The 19,298-nt window shown below is 30.2% G+C and overlaps 1 protein-coding gene across 6 annotated transcripts in view; it reads left to right on the top strand.

Annotated features, from left to right (window-relative positions):
• The window catches only part of LOC129743830 (beta-1,4-glucuronyltransferase 1-like), a 202,433-nt gene that overhangs the window by 154,295 nt on the left and 28,840 nt on the right, over positions 1–19,298 (top strand). For all 6 annotated transcript variants that reach the window (XM_055736030.1, XM_055736033.1, XM_055736032.1 and 3 more), the window contains one exon: positions 13,942–14,170. The gene's annotated coding sequence lies outside the window, so the exon portion shown is untranslated. The remainder of the gene's footprint in view (positions 1–13,941; positions 14,171–19,298) is intronic.

Raw genomic sequence — 19,298 nt, 5'->3', positions numbered from 1 at the left:
GATCAGCCTGGAGGGACCAGTTTCAGGACTTGAAAATTGCCGCTCGCGGGACTCCAATCCAATGCCAAGTATATCTGGCGAGTGTACTGCATTAAATGGAATACCATAGAAAGGTATAGGAAAAATTCAGACTTAACAGAGAAAACGATAGTTCGATCGGAAGTTCGCTGATGAATACCGTCATTATGTTCTCATGAGTGATTTAAACCACTGTAAGTTTATTTTTTTCTACAGTTTTTTTTAATTTGAGAATCATGAAGATCTGCAATGGTTCTAAGCAATCGCTCGTATTCTGCCAACAGGTATATTTGCTTAGTATATTTGCTATCCTAGTTCCTAGGGAAGAAAAGTTATCGCGGAAAAAATTAAATGGGTCTTTAATAGATTCTGTTTTGAAAATATTCTTTCGTTATGTTTCGTTCGTTCGTTTCGTTTCGTTCGTTCAACAGGTTCAACAAATTATTTAGTTTACAAAATTATCAATTTAGTTTATACTTACCGTTCACTCTCTCATAAAATAAGTTAAAAAATTAAGCAATATTTTGAATGAATTGATCGATTATTTTTCGAAATCTTTAAAACTATTTAACAATCTATTGAAAACCGTATCGTACTTTAAAAAGTTTTTACAGCATACTTTCACAATCATGTGAGTCAATTTTGCTATCACGCCTTGAAATTTAAATTGATTTGCATTTTACTTTACTTTAAGGTGGTACACAACAAAAATGAGGGAAATTTTTCTAAAATGGAAACTAATGCCATATTTTGCTGTCATTGAAGCTTCATTTACAGCCTTTTTCAAAAGTTTTGAGAGCATATTGATGTTTAATTTTGCTCTCATTCGATATTATTTGATGCCTTATATTGGCTTCATTGTGCTCTTCAAGCTCTCAAAAATCGAGGTGTAATTCGGGTCTCAGTTTAAGCAAAATAAGGCATCACTTTGCTAACCATGTATGAAAATTTGTGCTCTCATTTTTGCTGTGTACCACCTTATGTCAAGCATAATGAGAGCAAGTTAGGCTCTCAGGGCGTGATAGCAAAATTTGCTATATTTTTGTTATAAAAGTCTGCTCGGGTATACATTACCTTGTTCGCGATACTTCGCTCTATACTTAACTCCCATCTTCGTTGCATTCCCCATTTTTTAATTATATATTCGAATCATTTCCTACCATTGAAAATCTGGAAACCGGAAAAAATGTCTGACGAAAGGTAAAAGAGTCTGGAAGATCTATACAAAATCTGGATGGTTGACGTCATTGGGTTCAGCAGTTGACCGGTGGAGCTCAACTTGTACGCTCGTGTCGCTCGAATTCCTTACTTTCATCATGGTGTTATTAGCTAACGCGCCGTTGTTCTGAAGCGGAGATTGCGGGTTGAAGTCCTGTCGGTGAGCTGTTGTATCTTTTTAGAGAAATTCATGAAAATTCGTGTTTCTAAAAAAATTCCATGATCATCGTGTGTTTCTAGAAAATTTCCATCATCTTGAAACTATGACAGTTTTCAAGGAACAAAATGTATCAAGACAAAATCGATTTTATTTGAATTCCTTTTTCTCTCGTTTTCCTTTGATAGGTATTTTTTGGGTTAAAAGAATTGAAACTTTGAGCTCTTTAAGGCACCTCTAAATCAAGTTTGATTTAGCTGAAATTTAGCACAGGGCAGTTTTTTGTGCCTGTCTACAAAATTTGTATGATCTATTTTCAAAATAAATTCATGATTTTTTTCCCATACATGATTTGCCACCCTAATGTACATGCACCTTTAAGGTTTTATGGACCAGTTAAATTTTTTCTTAAACATTCACCAACCTTGCACAAACTTTACTTTTAAGATCCAACATGAATCTCAGTGTCACCAACTTCTCTGAATTTATGAACTCTTTAAACGGACCTTACGGATCTCACATGTTCACTATATAGATCTTAGATGGGCTTTTCATGAATCTTCACATTCTTTTGTAGAATTTATCGATTTTAAACGAAACTTATATGCAGATTTCGATCTATCTTTAAACGAACTTTGCTGACTTTGAGGACTTAAGACAAAACTTGAACTCGAAATCAGCATCTATTTTCAAATTCGTTTCAGAAGTAGAATGTTGATTAAATTGATAAAACTGCTCAATACTTATTGAGAGGGTCTAGTACATTATGGATCGTCGTTGATCTTTGAACTCTGATTTTGATGGAAGAAAAGAATAAATCTCTTTTTTTTTTCTATCAACGAACCTTGCAGTTATTTTTGTTCAACAAAATCATAAGATCAAACCGGTGACATCACAACAAAAGTGACAGCGAAAACAGCTTGGAAAACGAGTGGGTACGTATGTAGGTTTGTAATTTCTTCGACCTACAGCGAACTACTTCAGTTGCCACCAGCTGCTGGCAATTTTGGATTCCGTCAATAATAAGAATTTGTCACGCGATCAGGCGCAATAAAATCATCAGCTCGGCTGTATCGTAGTTGTTATTGTTGTCGTTGTTGACGTTTCAGCTCAGCAGCTGAATACAGAGGTCAATTTGATATTTCTACCGTCCGGCACCTGAAATTGAAGTTGCACGAAAGTCAGCTGGAAGCGATTTCAGAGTGATGATAAAAATAAAAAAAAGCAATACTTCATTTTTGTTGCATTTTTATCAATTTGATAAATGTTTCATATGTTTGGGGATATTGATTTTCGATTTTACTTATGCCATATTCGTTTTCATCTGGTGGAAAGATGGTTGTGCACCAACTGCTGTCATCTTTATATAAAAAACCCTCTTTGACAGCACTTGGTGCACTACCGGTGCACCACCAGGATGAAAACGAATATGGCATTAGTATTTGACTTTTTCAATCGAGCTGCTGAGATCACTCATCAAATACGATTTCGTTGGGCTTCTTCCATGGATTGCTGTGATAAAAAAAAAATTATCTCTTCGTGAACTTTACCAAATGGAGCAACTATTTAACTGACCAAAATTTTGAGACTTCTATAGGCTTCCGAAAAAAAAAAATCAAATCACCGGCTCGTGTTTCATCTGATTAGAGCATTTTCTATCGTACGGACAGGGCAGTAAATCGCGTATCAAACTCGGCCATAAAATGGGCGAAAAGCAAACAACAAATAAAATACCAAAAAAAAACAGCCTTCTCGCAAAACCGATTCGCAAAAATTTCTCAGACATGTGCTTTTGTGCGAAAATTTTCTTTGGTTTCTTGTCAATCTTGCTTCTTGAGAAGGTAGGTTTTGTCAGTTGCGGAAAGTTTTTTTTCCCTTAATAGTAAGGCTGTTGACATTCTCTGTGCGAAATTTTTGCCTTTTGTCAACTGGAATTTGAGCTGATTTTTTTCGCCTCCATTGTTGAATTTGAGTGAGTGGCCCAATTTACTGGAGCTGACCAAACTTGTTGCTTATCTTGCGGAAATAAGTCATAAATCAGAGTGCGCCGAGAAAACCAAATTCGGCGGCCCTGTTGTTGGTAAATCGCAGTAGGTCAATCTGCCTGCGTCAAATAACGTTTTGCGGTCGGAGGGTCGCCATTTCTTATTGAAATGCATTCACACACTGTGAAACACTGTAAAAAATTGATGTCATTAGGTTTGAATAATTTCCACAAAAAATACAAAGATAAACATAAGCTGTTTGTGATTAAGAACATATCATCTTCCAGTTATGCCAATCCAATTTTAAGAGATGCTAATTTAAATCAACGGTTTGTTCGAAGAATTAGAGTTGGTGAATTCCAAGAGTGAGCTGTCTCACATTTGTTTACTTTAGTATTTCACACATTAGTAGTCAGTCAGTTTTTTTTTGTGACGAATGGGGTTTGTCACCCAACCGTTATGGAACGAACAGTCAATAGAGTCAGGAACCGGACCATAATATTCCCAATGCAAACTAGTAAACAATCATAAGCAAAGCCATCAACCTCATTCGCGTGTTTTGCGCTTTCCTTCCGAAGCATAAGCATCAGGACTAAATATTAACGAGCTAGCTGCTTATACCAAACAAGCAAGGATAGTAATGCGTGGGTTTTTTTTTTCTCTCCTGCCACTCCCCGGAAACCCGAAACGTCCTTCCACACCCTCTCAACCGATCCAGGTAATTAATTATTGATTTAACATTAAGCGCGGCTTGTAGCCATTAACAGGTTCTGGCAGTCAGGAAGAGGACGGGCAGCCATTTTGTCGCAACCATCGACTCTGGGCATTCCCGTGGGTCGCGCTTTAGGTCCTGTGACAAAGTGTCATCGGTCACGAAACGAAACATTTTTTTTGTCGAAAATCCAGGTGCGCCATACGAGGGTGCACAATCGCGAACGACATTTTAAGCGGTGGTCTTTGTGGCCACACCACACTTTTTAGGGCTTCCACGTCGTCGTATGGCATTAATCGCACAACAAATTGTTCCATATCTCACCCTTGATTTTTATGATACAATTTACGAAAGCGAAGGCCTACTCAGTCAGACAGGAATCAATGAAAACGGCACGCGTGATCTGCATATGTTGTTGAGGTTATAAAAAGAGAAGAAGCCAGAAATAAAGAGTAAAAAAAACCACCACCATCATCGTGAGGTGCATTGAAATTTATGAACAAACTGAAATAGAAATCAAATTGCGTGCCAAACGGCGAAAGTTCTAACTAACCCCTTTTTTTTTTTCTTTAGTTTGTTGCCTTTTCGCTAGTCTGTATCAGACAGAAACGCAACAGCATCATAGCAAGCCTTGCTTAGGTGCTTCTTGCGTGCGAGGAATAGTTTCGCGTGACGCAGCCGAGAGCACATGTTTGTACACAAATCACCTGTCATGAAGAGTTACAATTTATCTTGGCAGTGGTTTATCTTTTACTTTGTACAGAAGAGTCAGCCGGAGTTTGCACTTGTTTTTCTTGATTTTTTCTGAAGTTGTTCCGGTTAAGAAAAGGCCATTGTTTGTCAGGTAAATTTCTTGTTAAAGCTTCCCAGTGCGGTTTTTTTTTCTTTTCAGAGCGCTAGACCAGATAATTTGCTTTTATCATTAACTGTCACTGTTAAATGTGTCATTAAAGTGATTAACAGTAACCAGTTACTACTGTGAGTATGCTTTATGAGTGTTTACAATTTCTTGTCCGAATTTTCTTGAAATCGTAGGAATGTTTTAATTTATTTTAGACAAGACAGATGACAAATTGCATAATGACAAATTAAACTGAAATTTCAAAATGTTTGAAATTGTCAAAACCGCAAATTAGGAAAAAAAATCCTAAATTGTTGAAACTGTGGAAATTGTAAAAAATGTAAAAAAATAGCGCATTTCTCAAAATATTCCGAAGTGCCTGTCGAAACATTCAAAATTAATGAAATGTTCAAAATTATGAAAAACAAAAACAAAAAATCAGTTAATTTTTCTAAAATTGCGAAAAATTGTCCAAAAACTTATCAATATGTATAAGTTTGTCTTTCCGTCAACATTGTCAATAAAGTTGATTAGAAAAGAAATATGCGAGAAATGTCAAAATTGTCGAACAATTTAAACAGTTAAAATCCATATGATTGCGACACAGTTAAAAAAAAACTACCAAAATGAATAAAATTTATAGAATATTAATATAATATATGATAAAAAACAAAAATAAGAAAATGGGCCAAATTGACATTATTTAGACAATTGACAAAATTGACAAAAAATTTAAAAAATGACAGAATTGAAAATATGAAAAGAATATGATAAAAACGACAAAAATGATAAAAAGAACAAAAATGAAACAAAAAAATACCAAATTGACAAAAATGACGAAATTGGCAAAATGAAAAATTGAATAAAATAACAAAATATTCAAAACAATTTACAAAAATGACAAAAAAAGAATAAATTGACAAAATTGACAAAATTGACAAAATTGACAAAATTGACAAAATTGACAAAATTGACAAAACTGACAAAATTGACAAAATTGACAAAATTGACAAAATTGACAAAATTGACAAAATTGACAAAATTGACAAAATTGACAAAATTGACAAAATTGACAAAATTGACAAAATTGACAAAATTGACAAAATTGACAAAATTGACAAAATTGACAAAATTGACAAAATTGACAAAATTGACAAAATTGACAAAATTGACAAAATTGACAAAATTGACAAAATTGACAAAATTGACAAAATTGACAAAATTGACAAAATTGACAAAATTGACAAAATTGACAAAATTGACAAAATTGACAAAATTGACAAAATTGACAAAATTGACAAAATTGACAAAATTGACAAAATTGACAAAATTGACAAAATTGACAAAATTGACAAAATTGACAAAATTGACAAAATTGACAAAATTGACAAAATTGACAAAATTGACAAAATTGACAAAATTGACAAAATTGACAAAATTGACAAAATTGACAAAATTGACAAAATTGACAAAATTGACAAAATTGACAAAATTGACAAAATTGACAAAATTGACAAAATTGACAAAATTGACAAAATTGACAAAATTGACAAAATTGACAAAATTGAAAAAATTACAAAATTGACAAAATTGACAAATTGACAAAATTGACAAAATTGACAAAATTGACAAAATTGACAAAATTGACAAAATTGACAAAATTGACAAAGTTTAAAAAATTTACAAAATTGACAAAATTGACAAAATTGACAAAATTGACAAAATTGACAAAATTGACAAAATTGACAAAATTGACAAAATTGACAAAATTGACAAAATTGACAAAATTGACAAAATTGACAAAATTGACAAAATTGACAAAATTGACAAAATTGACAAAATTGACAAAATTGACAAAATTGACAAAATTGACAAAATTGACAAAATTGACAAAATTGACAAAATTGACAAAATTGACAAAATTGACAAAATTGACAAAATTGACAAAATTGACAAAATTGACAAAATTGACAAAATTGACAAAATTGACAAAATTGACAAAATAAACAAAATTGAAAAAAATGAAAAAAATGACAAAATTGTTGAAATTGACAAAATTGACAAAATTGACAAAATTGAAAAAATTGACAAAATTGAAAATAATTGCAAAATTGACAAAATTGACAAAATTGACAAAATTGACAAAATTGACAAAATTGACAAAATTGACAAAATTGACAAAATTGACAAAATTGACAAAATTGACAAAATTGACAAAATTGACAAAATTGACAAAATTGACAAAATTGACAAAATTGACAAAATTGACAAAATTGACAAAATTGACTAAATTGACAAAATTGTCAAATTTGACAAATTGACAAAATTGACAAAATTGACAAAATTAACAAAATTAACAAAATTGACAAAGTTGACAAAATTTACAAAATTGACAAAATTGACAAAATTAACAAAATTGACAAAATTGACAAAATTGACAAAATTGACAAAATTGACAAAATTGACATAATAAACAAAATTGAAAAAAATGAAAAAAAGGACAAAATTGTTGAAATTGACAAAATTGACAAAATTGACAAAATTGACAAAATTGACAAAATTGATAAAATTGAACAAATTGAACAAATTGACTAAATTGACTAAATTGACAAAATTGTCAAATTTGACAAATTGACAAAATTGACAAAATTGACAAAATTAACAAAATTAACAAAATTGACAAAGTTGACAAAATTTACAAAATTGACAAAATTGACAAAATTGACAAAATTGACAAAATTGACAAAATTGACAAAATTGACAAAATTGACAAAATTGACAAAATTGACAAAATTGACAAAATTGACAAAATTGACAAAATTGACAAAATTGACAAAATTGACAAAATTGACAAAATTGACAAAATTGACAAAATTGACAAAATTGACAAAATTGACAAAATTGACAAAATTGACAAAATTGACAAAATTGACAAAATTGACAAAATTGACAAAATTGACAAAATTGACAAAATTGACAAAATTGACAAAATTGACAAAATTGACAAAATTGACAAAATTGACAAAATTGACAAAATTGACAAAATTGACAAAATTGACAAAATTGACAAAATTGACAAAATTGACAAAATTGACAAAATTGACAAAATTGACAAAATTGACAAAATTGACAAAATTGACAAAATTAACAAAATTGACAAAATTGACAAAATTGACAAAATTGACAAAATTGACAAAATTGACAAAATTGACAAAATTGACAAAATTGACAAAATTGACAAAATTGACAAAATTGACAAAATTGACAAAATTGACAAAATTGACAAAATTGACAAAATTGAAAAAATTGACAAAATTGACAAAATTGACAAAATTGACAAAATTGACAAAATTGACAAAATTGACAAAATTGACAAAATTGACAAAATTGACAAAATTGACAAAATTGACAAAATTGACAAAATTGACAAAATTGACAAAATTGACAAAATTGACAAAATTGACAAAATTGACAAAATTGACAAAATTGACAAAATTGACAAAATTGACAAAATTGACAAAATTGACAAAATTGACAAAATTGACAAAATTGACAAAATTGACAAAATTGACAAAATTGACAAAATTGACAAAATTGACAAAATTGACAAAATTGACAAAATTGACAAAATTGACAAAATTGACAAAATTGACAAAATTGACAAAATTGACAAAATTGATAAAATTGACAAAATTGACAAAATTGACACAATTGACATAATTGACAAAATTGACAAAATTGACAAAATTGACAAAATTGACAAAATTGACAAAATTGACAAAATTGACAAAATTGACAAAATTGACAAAATTGACAAAATTGACAAAATTGACAAAATTGACAAAATTGACAAAATTGACAAAATTAACAAAATTGACAAAATTGACAAAATTGACAAAATTGACAAAATTGACAAAATTGACAAAATTGACAAAATTGACAAAATTGACAAAATTGACAAAATTGACAAAATTGACAAAATTGACAAAATTGACAAAATTGACAAAATTGACAAAATTGACAAAATTGACAAAATTGACAAAATTGACAAAATTGACAAAATTGACAAAATTGACAAAATTGACAAAATTGACAAAATTGACAAAATTGACAAAATTGACAAAATTGACAAAATTGACAAAATTGACAAAATTGACAAAATTGACAAAATTGACAAAATTGACAAAATTGACAAAATTAACAAAATTGACAAAATTGACAAAATTGACAAAATTGACAAAAATGACAAAATTGACAAAATTGACAAAATTGACAAAATTGACAAAATTGACAAAATTGACAAATTGACAAAATTGACAAAATTGACAAAATTGACAAAATTGACTAAATTGACAAAATTGACTAAATTGACAAAATTGACAAAATTGACAGAATTGACAAAATTGACAAAACTGACAAAATTGACAAAATTGACAAAATTGACAAAATTGACAAAATTGACAAAATTGACAAATTTGACAAAATTGACAAAAATGACAAAAATGACAAAAATGACATAATTGACAAAATTGACAAAATTGACAAAATTGACAAAATTGACGAAATTGACAAAATTTATAAAAATGATAAAATTGATAAAATTGATTTTATTGATAAATTAAGAAAAATTGAAAAAATTGTCAAAATTGACAAAATTGAAAAAAATTGACAAAATTTGGTAAAATTGATTAAATTTATAAATTGACAAAATTGAAAAAAAATTACAAAAATGACAAAATTGACAAAATTGACAATAAATGACCAAAATGTCAAACATTTCAAAAATTACAAAATTACAAAAATTACAAAAATGACAAGATTTCAGGTTTCATGTTACAGATGTCAGACTTGAGGTGATTTGAGTCAGAGTCTTGAGCAATTATTTTGCAAACTCAAATTATTTTGCTTCCAGCCAGTTATAGAGGAGTTAATAAATGCCTTAACGTCAGACAACTAATCAGTAAGCTCATTACAATCGGAAGGTGTGAACTATGCTAAAGTGGCTATGACGTGTCCAAAAAACTTACCTCCCACATTGTTTCTGCAACAATAACTTCATCAAACGGCAACAACATCAAAGACACGGTCATGAGCATTAACCCCGACTACAAGATATTGAGCCGCGTTAAGTGGTTCGCACAATTAGACACACATGTACATAGCTTAGCGACTAGGTTTCACTCACTTAAGTTGGACCATTTTTCATTTGACTAATGTTAATTGTGACACCTTAATGTGGAACTCATAACTATGTCAAACAGTATTGACAAATTTAAAATTTCAAACAACAACTTCAAAATTGTTCAAACATTTAAATCAATTAATTGGTTGAAGTCAAATACCATAAGAATGTTTGAAATTGATCAGAAGCCAACTGCCCGTCACACAATCGAAATTACCGACTTCCGTTTAATTTTAAATCTGTCACAAATTACACCGCCCGTTTTAGAATATCAAGCCCGTGAACAATTGTGGACCTCCAATTGAACAAATCGTTTGTTGGCACAAATAGCTAGACTTCAATCAGTGATGGAATGGATCGGGTGCTGAAAGTGGCAGCAGGAAGAGGAGAAAAGTCTCATTATCGACAATTTTCCAACTGACATCGAGCTCAGGCAGCTCAGCAACAAATGCCCATTGGCCATCATGGAAAAACGTGCTGACAGTAACTCGATACCTAAAATAACCTTTCTATTTTGTGATCTGAGAAATGACAATAATGTACCTCAATGGCTAAACGAAGCGGCAAGCTAGAGGAACATCTAAACACAAATTCGTCGGTTCAATTATCTCCGGTCATTTGGGCTCGGACCTCGGTTCCGTGTCCAGGTGTAATCGACGGAGCTTGGAAAAGTTTGAAAGCTCTCCGGCTAGAAGAGGGGGGAACGCACGTGGTCAACAACGATTTCAACCGACTAAAATCAACATCAACAACGACCGTAAACATACATAAATACATACATGTGTTGAGCATGTCCAATGGCCGCTGACCCTGTTGTCTGTTAAAAATCGTCTTCCAGGCTTTCAGCTCTTCAATGACCTGGTCAGGTGTGGATCAATATATTCATTGAACTAGCAGCCTACTTTGACGGGGTCATCGGAGAGCACTCAATTTAGGAAGGTACAAACAGAAGACGAAATTAACCGGCTTGCTTTGTCGTTTTACAGAATTAGAAGAGTTCAGAATACAAATGTCGAAATTGTAGTAGACTGTGCCATTACAAGCTAAAATTAAGGCTCCGGTAACGTTTGTTTTGTGGGCGAGTTCAAATGATCCAATAAAGTTTACCCTTGGGTACCCAAGGCGAAATGATCACCCCTTTTGTCTACGGAGGAAGTTGGTATTTCGATAATCAATTTTGACAATAATTTCTTTGATAAAACATTTTTGTAGTAGGTATTTTATTAGGCAGTTATAAAATATTTTCTGCAAAATAATTCATTCAGAAAGATTTTTTTATACGTTTCAAATAAACATGTATACTACTTAAAGTTGGTACTCTGCAGCTTCATTCAGTATGAGTCCAATCGACACGACCAAGTCCCTTTTATAAGATGCACAACAATCGATTCCAATCTAGTTGAGTGCCTACCCGCTGAATGACACTTTTTTACCGGCTCATGCCAACAATATCAGCAACTGCAGCAGCAACAAAATAAGATAACAGCAATTGATGTTGTGTACTTTTCCAAACAACAACAGGACAGGACAGACATTAGGGAGCACCAGGAAAAACAAGAAAGAAGAGGAAGAAATACCCTTTCGGAAAACAACCGAGCGAGGCCAAACTCTGGGGCGCACTTGTACTTTCAACAATTAATCCACCCTCCATGTAACCAAATGAATGAAGTTCGGTCCGGTTTTGTCAGTTTCCAGGTTGATTTCCATACGAGTAGGAAATTGGTCCGTTTGTATGTTCAAAATTAATCCAACGCCCTCACACCCATCAATATACAATGTACAACAAGGGGTTTGAAATTAGATCGGCAAACGTCCTTGTTTGCTCATGAAGGGAACAGAATGGTTCAACTATTTCTGGAAAAATAAAAAATACAATTTTTCACGTTTCGAAATTTCACTGATCTTTTTCAAGGATTCTTTATCAATCAAAGCGTAATTTTGGGAATATTGTTACCAGAAAAGTGTTAGTTTAAATTTACAGATTATTTCTTCGATGAATCATTCCAACGTTTTAAAAACTCGGAATAGGGTTCGACAACTCAAATTAAAATCCCCTTCTCGGGAGATTTACTCCTTCAGGAGTCCTGTCCCTGTAATGTCTGGTACGTGGAAAGTGAGGCAGGCTCTCTAGAATTTGCGGCATACTGGTTTGGAGAGCTGTGGTCCAGCCAGTTCTAGGAAAAACCAACCGAATGCAGCCCCGAGTTCGAGTTCGGCCAAAAGTTTTGCAACCCTCCGATCCATAAATCACCCTAAATGCGCCAAAGGTGAGAAGGATGGAGTGTAAATTACGATTCCACAACCTCCCCCAGAGCTGCGAAAACTTTTGCAACCAGACGGCTTTGGATGGAAAAATGGATGACTTGTGTGAAAACTGACACATGTTCCGATAGGGGTTTTTTTTCATGCCGATGGTTAGCGACGCACTTTTGACCTTTTCCGGGGAGACGAGTCCCGGACCAACGACACGACGATTTCCCCGAAGGAAGTTTTTACGGGAAGAGTTATCCCGGAAAATCGAATTTGCATGTACATTGTACGATTATGCATGGTGGGTTGATTTCAAAACCCTTGTAATCCAATGCATAGGTAATTCATTGACTGGGCGGAAAATTTCGCAATTGTCTCTTAAAACTCCTGAAAAAAACTAAACAAATTCGAACTGGAGGCGATAAAAACGATAAAGACGATAAAGACGATAAAAACGACAAAGACGATAAAGACGATAAAGACGATGAAGACGATAAAGACGATAAAGACGAAAAAGACGATTAAGACGATAAAGACGATAAAAACAATTTTGACAATTTCGACAATTTTGACAATTTTGACAATTTTGACAATTTTGACAATTTTGACAATTTTCACAATTTTGACAATTTTGACAATTTTGACAATTTTGACATTTTTGACATTTTTGACATTTTTGACATTTTTGACATTTTTGACATTTTTGACATTTTTGACATTTTTCACAACTTTAACCATTTTTACAATTTTTACAATTTTGACAATTTTGAAAATTTTGACAATTTTGACAATTTTGACAATTTTGACAATTTTTGACAACTTTGACAATTTTGACAATTTTGACAATTTTGACAATTTTGACAATTTGACAATTTTGACAATTTTGACAATTTTGACAATTTTGACATTTTTGACAATTTTGACAATTTTGACAATTTTGACAATTTTGACAATTTTGACAATTTTGACAATTTTGACTATTTTGACATTTTTGACTGTTTTGACAATTTTGGATAATTTTGACAATTTTGACAATCGCGAATCGCCACCGAGCTTTAGTATCTGAATGACGCAGCCAGGGTTTATAAAATTACACACACAAATGAACTTCGTAAGTCATAATCATCTTTTCAGTATTTTTGAGGGTAAAAATAATATTGACTCAAGAACCATGCAAACCATGTCAAATGGTCGTCGTTCACAAATCTTAATGTTGTTGTTCGTGTTCTTAAAATTTGTTGAAAATTATCTTTCCAGGGTGACTTTTTTCGCTCACAAACATTTGCTTGACGTCTGATTAATTTCCCAGAATTTTCATGTCCAGCATATGCTGACGAAACCCAAACCTGCTGTTATCACAAGACAAATGTCAGCACGTGCGTAAGCCACTCGTTTTGGGGAGATCCAAACCATAAATAACAGAAAGCAGAACATATCATGCCCGCGGCTTAGCTTCTTATCGTTTCTCCGCATTGTTGATGCAACAAACATGTAGAGGCAGATGAAATATTAATTTAAAAAAAAATTAAAAATACACATTCACTAATTGAATTTTTTTTTCATTTTGTTCTTTCCCAGAATCCGGACCATTTTTGTATGCCACTGTCGCTGGGTGTTTGGGCATTTTTCGGTTCGCGCTGATTGAATTCGGCCAGGTGAAGATGCGCCCTCAAAGGGCAACCAAGTAGGCCATTTTCGCTAATGGTCGTTGGTTTTTCGAATCGTGTGTTCTGGAGGTGGTTTTGGTGAAGTTGCAGCAGCAGGCGTTGAGGTGGAAAGCGAGTGCTATGATAAGCTGTATTTGGTGGTGAGTATTTTTTCTAAAATTGTTAGGTTAAATAGAACATCTTTAAAATCTCAATTCTACTGGATTCCAATCTGATTTTTATGAAGTAATTTCTCCCTTGTGTCGTTTCGAGCTCCCGAGTCAATCAATCGCTTCTAAAACGTGCATCATTTCATTAGTCTCACACGGCGTCGATTTAAGCCGATAATAATCGTGTATGTACGTGATTCATTCGATTCCGTCGTTTGTCTTACCCTACCAAAACACTTTGGGTTTCGCCCCGATCAGATTCGCTAGTTGTGAATCGGATTTTGGGAGGAAAATTTATTGTGACACATGAATGAACTTCTGCCTGACTGAATGGCTTAAAGGCTCGCCGGCAAACCTCAGAACGCCAATGCCATCACCTGTGGGAAACAGGGGTATGGAAACCAACATGGAAATTTACTTAGGGGAAAAATGTTCCTTCTTGAGGCATTTTTCCAGTAGTGTGTATGAAGAAAATAAAGCACAAATCAGACGTAGTAGGCTTGTCGTCTAGCACAAAATTTTGATAGCCTGTGGAGGTTGAGATGGCAAAAATGAAAAAAATAAAGAAATAACAAAAAATTAAAATGACAAAAATGACAAAAATGACAAAAATGACAAAAATGACAAAAATGACAAAAATGACAAAAATGACAAAAATGACAAAAATGACAAAAATGACAAAAATGACAAAAATGACAAAAATGACAAAAATGACAAAAATGACAAAAATGACAAAATGACAAAAATGACAAAAATGACAAAAATGACAAAAATGACAAAAATGACAAAAATGACAAAAATGACAAAAATGACAAAAATGACAAAAATGACAAAAATGACAAAAATGACAAAAATGACAAAAATGACAAAAATGACAAAAATGACAAAATGACAAAACTGACAAAAATGACAAAAATGGCAAAAATGACAAAAAATGACAAAAATGACAAAAATGACAAAAATGACAAAATGACAAAAATGACAAAAATGACAAAAATGACAAAAATGACAAAAATGACAAAAATGCCAAAAATGCCAAAAATGACAAAAATGCCAAAAATGACAAAAATGACAAAAATTTCAAAAATGACGAAAATGACAAAAATGACAAAAATGACAAAAATGACAAAAATGACAAAAATGACAAAAATGACAAAAATGACAAAAATGACAAAAATGACAAAAATGACAAAAATGACAAAAATGACAAAAATGACAAAAATGACAAAAATGACAAAAATGACAAAAATGACAAAAATGACAAAAATGACAAAAATGACAAAAATGACAAAAATGACAAAAATGACAAAAATGACAAAAATGACAAAAATGACAAAAATGACAAAAATGACAAAAATGACAAAAATGACAAAAATGACAAAAATGACAAAAATGACAAAAATGACAAAAATGACAAAAATGACAAAAATGACAAAAATGACAAAAATGACAAAAATGACAAAAATGACAAAAATGACAAAAATGACAAAAATGACAAAAATGACAAAAATGACAAAAATGACAAAAATGACAAAAATGACAAAAATGACAAAAATGACAAAAATGACAAAAATGACAAAAATGACAAAAATGACAAAAATGACAAAAATGACAAAAATGACAAAAATGACAAAAATGACAAAAATGACAAAAATGACAAAAATGACAAAAATGACAAAAATGACAAAAATGACAAAAATGACAAAAATGACAAAAATGACAAAAATGACAAAAATGACAAAAATGACAAAAATGACAAAAATGACAAAATGACAAAAATGACAAAAATGACAAAAATGACAAAAATGACAAAAATGACAAAAATGACAAAAATGACAAAAATGACAAAAATGACAAAAATGACAAAAATGACAAAAATGACAAAAATGACAAAAATGACAAAAATGACAAAAATGACAAAAATGACAAAAATGACAAAAATGACAAAAATGACAAAAATGACAAAAATGACAAAAATGACAAAAATGACAAAAATGACAAAAATGACAAAAATGACAAAAATGACAAAAATGACAAAAATGACAAAAATGACAAAAATGACAAAAATGACAAAAATGACAAAAATGACAAAAATGACAAAAATGACAAAAATGACAAAAATGACAAAAATGACAAAAATGACAAAAATGACAAAAATGACAAAAATGACAAAAATGACAAAAATGACAAAAATGACAAAAATGACAAAAATGACAAAAATGACAAAAATGACAAAAATGACAAAAATGACAAAAATGACAAAAATGACAAAAATGACAAAAATGACAAAAATGACAAAAATGACAAAAATGACAAAAATGACAAAAATGACAAAAATGACAAAAATGACAAAAATGACAAAAATGACAAAAATGACAAAAATGACAAAAATGACAAAAATGACAAAAATGACAAAAATGACAAAAATGACAAAAATGACAAAAATGACAAAAATGACAAAAATGACAAAAATGACAAAAATGACAAAAATGACAAAAATGACAAAAATGACAAAAATGACAAAAATGACAAAAATGACAAAAATGACAAAAATGACAAAAATGACAAAAATGACAAAAATGACAAAAATGACAAAAATGACAAAAATGACAAAAATGACAAAAATGACAAAAATGACAAAAATGACAAAAATGACAAAAATGACAAAAATGACAAAAATGACAAAAATGACAAAAATGACAAAAATGACAAAAATGACAAAAATGACAAAAATGACAAAAATGACAAAAATGACAAAAATGACAAAAATGACAAAAATGACAAAAATGACAAAAATGACAAAAATGACAAAAATGACAAAAATGACAAAAATGACAAAAATGACAAAAATGACAAAAATGACAAAAATGACAAAAATGACAAAAATGACAAAAATGACAAAAATGACAAAAATGACAAAAATGACAAAAATGACAAAAATGACAAAAATGACAAAAATGACAAAAATGACAAAAATGACAAAAATGACAAAAATGACAAAAATGACAAAAATGACAAAAATGACAAAAATGACAAAAATGACAAAAATGACAAAAATGACAAAAATGACAAAAATGACAAAAATGACAAAAATGACAAAAATGACAAAAATGACAAAAATGACAAAAATGACAAAAATGACAAAAATGACAAAAATGACAAAAATGACAAAAATGACAAAAATGACAAAAATGACAAAAATGACAAAAATGACAAAAATGACAAAAATGACAAAAATGACAAAAATGACAAAAATGACAAAAATGACAAAAATGACAAAAATGACAAAAATGACAAAAATGACAAAAATGACAAAAATGACAAGAATGACAAAAATGAAAAAAAAGAAAAATGACAAAAATGACAAAAATGACAAAATTGACAAAAATGACAAAAATGACAAAAATGACAAAAATGACAAAAATGACAAAAATGACAAAAATGACAAAAATGACAAAAATGACAAAAATGACAAAAATGACAAAAATGACAAAAATGACAAAAATGACAAAAATGACAAAAATGACAAAAATGACAAAAATGACAAAAATGACAAAAATGACAAAAATGACAAAAATGACAAAAATGACAAAAATGACAAAAATGACAAAAATGACAAAAATGACAAAAATGACAAAAATGACAAAAATGACAAAAATGACAAAAATGACAAAAATGACAAAAATGACAAAAATGACAAAAATGACAAAAATGACAAAAATGACAAAAATGAAAAATGACAAAAATGACAAAAATGACAAAAATGACAAAAATGACAAAAATGACAAAAATGACAAAAATGACAAAAATGACAAAAATGACAAAAATGACAAAAATGACAAAAATGACAAAAATGACAAAAATGACAAAAATGACAAAAATGACAAAAATGACAAAAATGACAAAAATGACAAAAATGGCAAAAATGACAAAAATGACAAAAATGACAAAATTGGCAAAAATGACAAAAATGACAAAAATGACAAAAATGACAAAAATGACAAAAATGACAAAAATGACAAAAATGACAAAAATGACAAAAATGACAAAAATGACAAAAAAGACAAAAATGACAAAAATGACAAAAATGACAAAAATGACAAAAATGACAAAAATGACAAAAATGACAAAAATGACAAAAATGACAAAAATGACAAAAATGACAAAAATGACAAAAATGACAAAAATGACAAAAATGACAAAAATGACAAAAATGACAAAAATGACAAAAATGACAAAAATGACAAAAATGACAAAAATGACAAAAATGACAAAAATGACAAAAATGACAAAAATGACAAAAATGACAAAAATGACAAAAATGACAAAAATGACAAAAATGACAAAAATGACAAAAATGACAAAAATGACAAAAATGACAAAAATGACAAAAATGACAAAAATGACAAAAATGACAAAAATGACAAAAATGACAAAATGACAAAAATGACAAAAACGACAAAAATGACAAAACTGACAAAAATGACAAAAATGACAAAAATGACAAAAATGACAAAAATGACAAAAATGACAAAAATGACAAAAATGACAAAATTGACAAAAATGACAAAAATGACAAAAATGACAAAAATGACAAAAATGACAAAAATGACAAAAATGACAAAAATGACAAAAATGACAAAAATGACAAAAATGACAAAAATGACAAAAATGACAAAAATGACAAAAATGACAAAAATGACAAAAATGACAAAAATGACAAAAATGACAAAAATGACAAAAATGACAAAAATGACAAAAATGACAAAAATGACAAAAATGACAAAAATGACAAAAATGACAAAAATGACAAAAATGACAAAAATGACAAAAATGACAAAAATGACAAAAATGACAAAAATGACAAAAATGACAAAAATGACAAAAATGACAAAAATGACAAAAATGACAAAAATGACAAAAATGACAAAAATGACAAAAATGACAAAAATGACAAAAATGACAAAAATGACAAAAATGACAAAAATGACAAAAATGACAAAAATGACAAAAATGACAAAAATGACAAAAATGACAAAAATGACAAAAATGACAAAAATGACAAAAATGACAAAAATGACAAAAATGACAAAAATGACAAAAATGACAAAAATGACAA

The sequence above is a fragment of the Uranotaenia lowii genome, chromosome 2, assembly GCF_029784155.1.
Source record: "Uranotaenia lowii strain MFRU-FL chromosome 2, ASM2978415v1, whole genome shotgun sequence".
In the NCBI taxonomy this organism is placed as follows: Eukaryota; Metazoa; Arthropoda; class Insecta; order Diptera; family Culicidae; genus Uranotaenia; species Uranotaenia lowii.
This window is presented reverse-complemented; position numbering and strand designations above follow the sequence as displayed.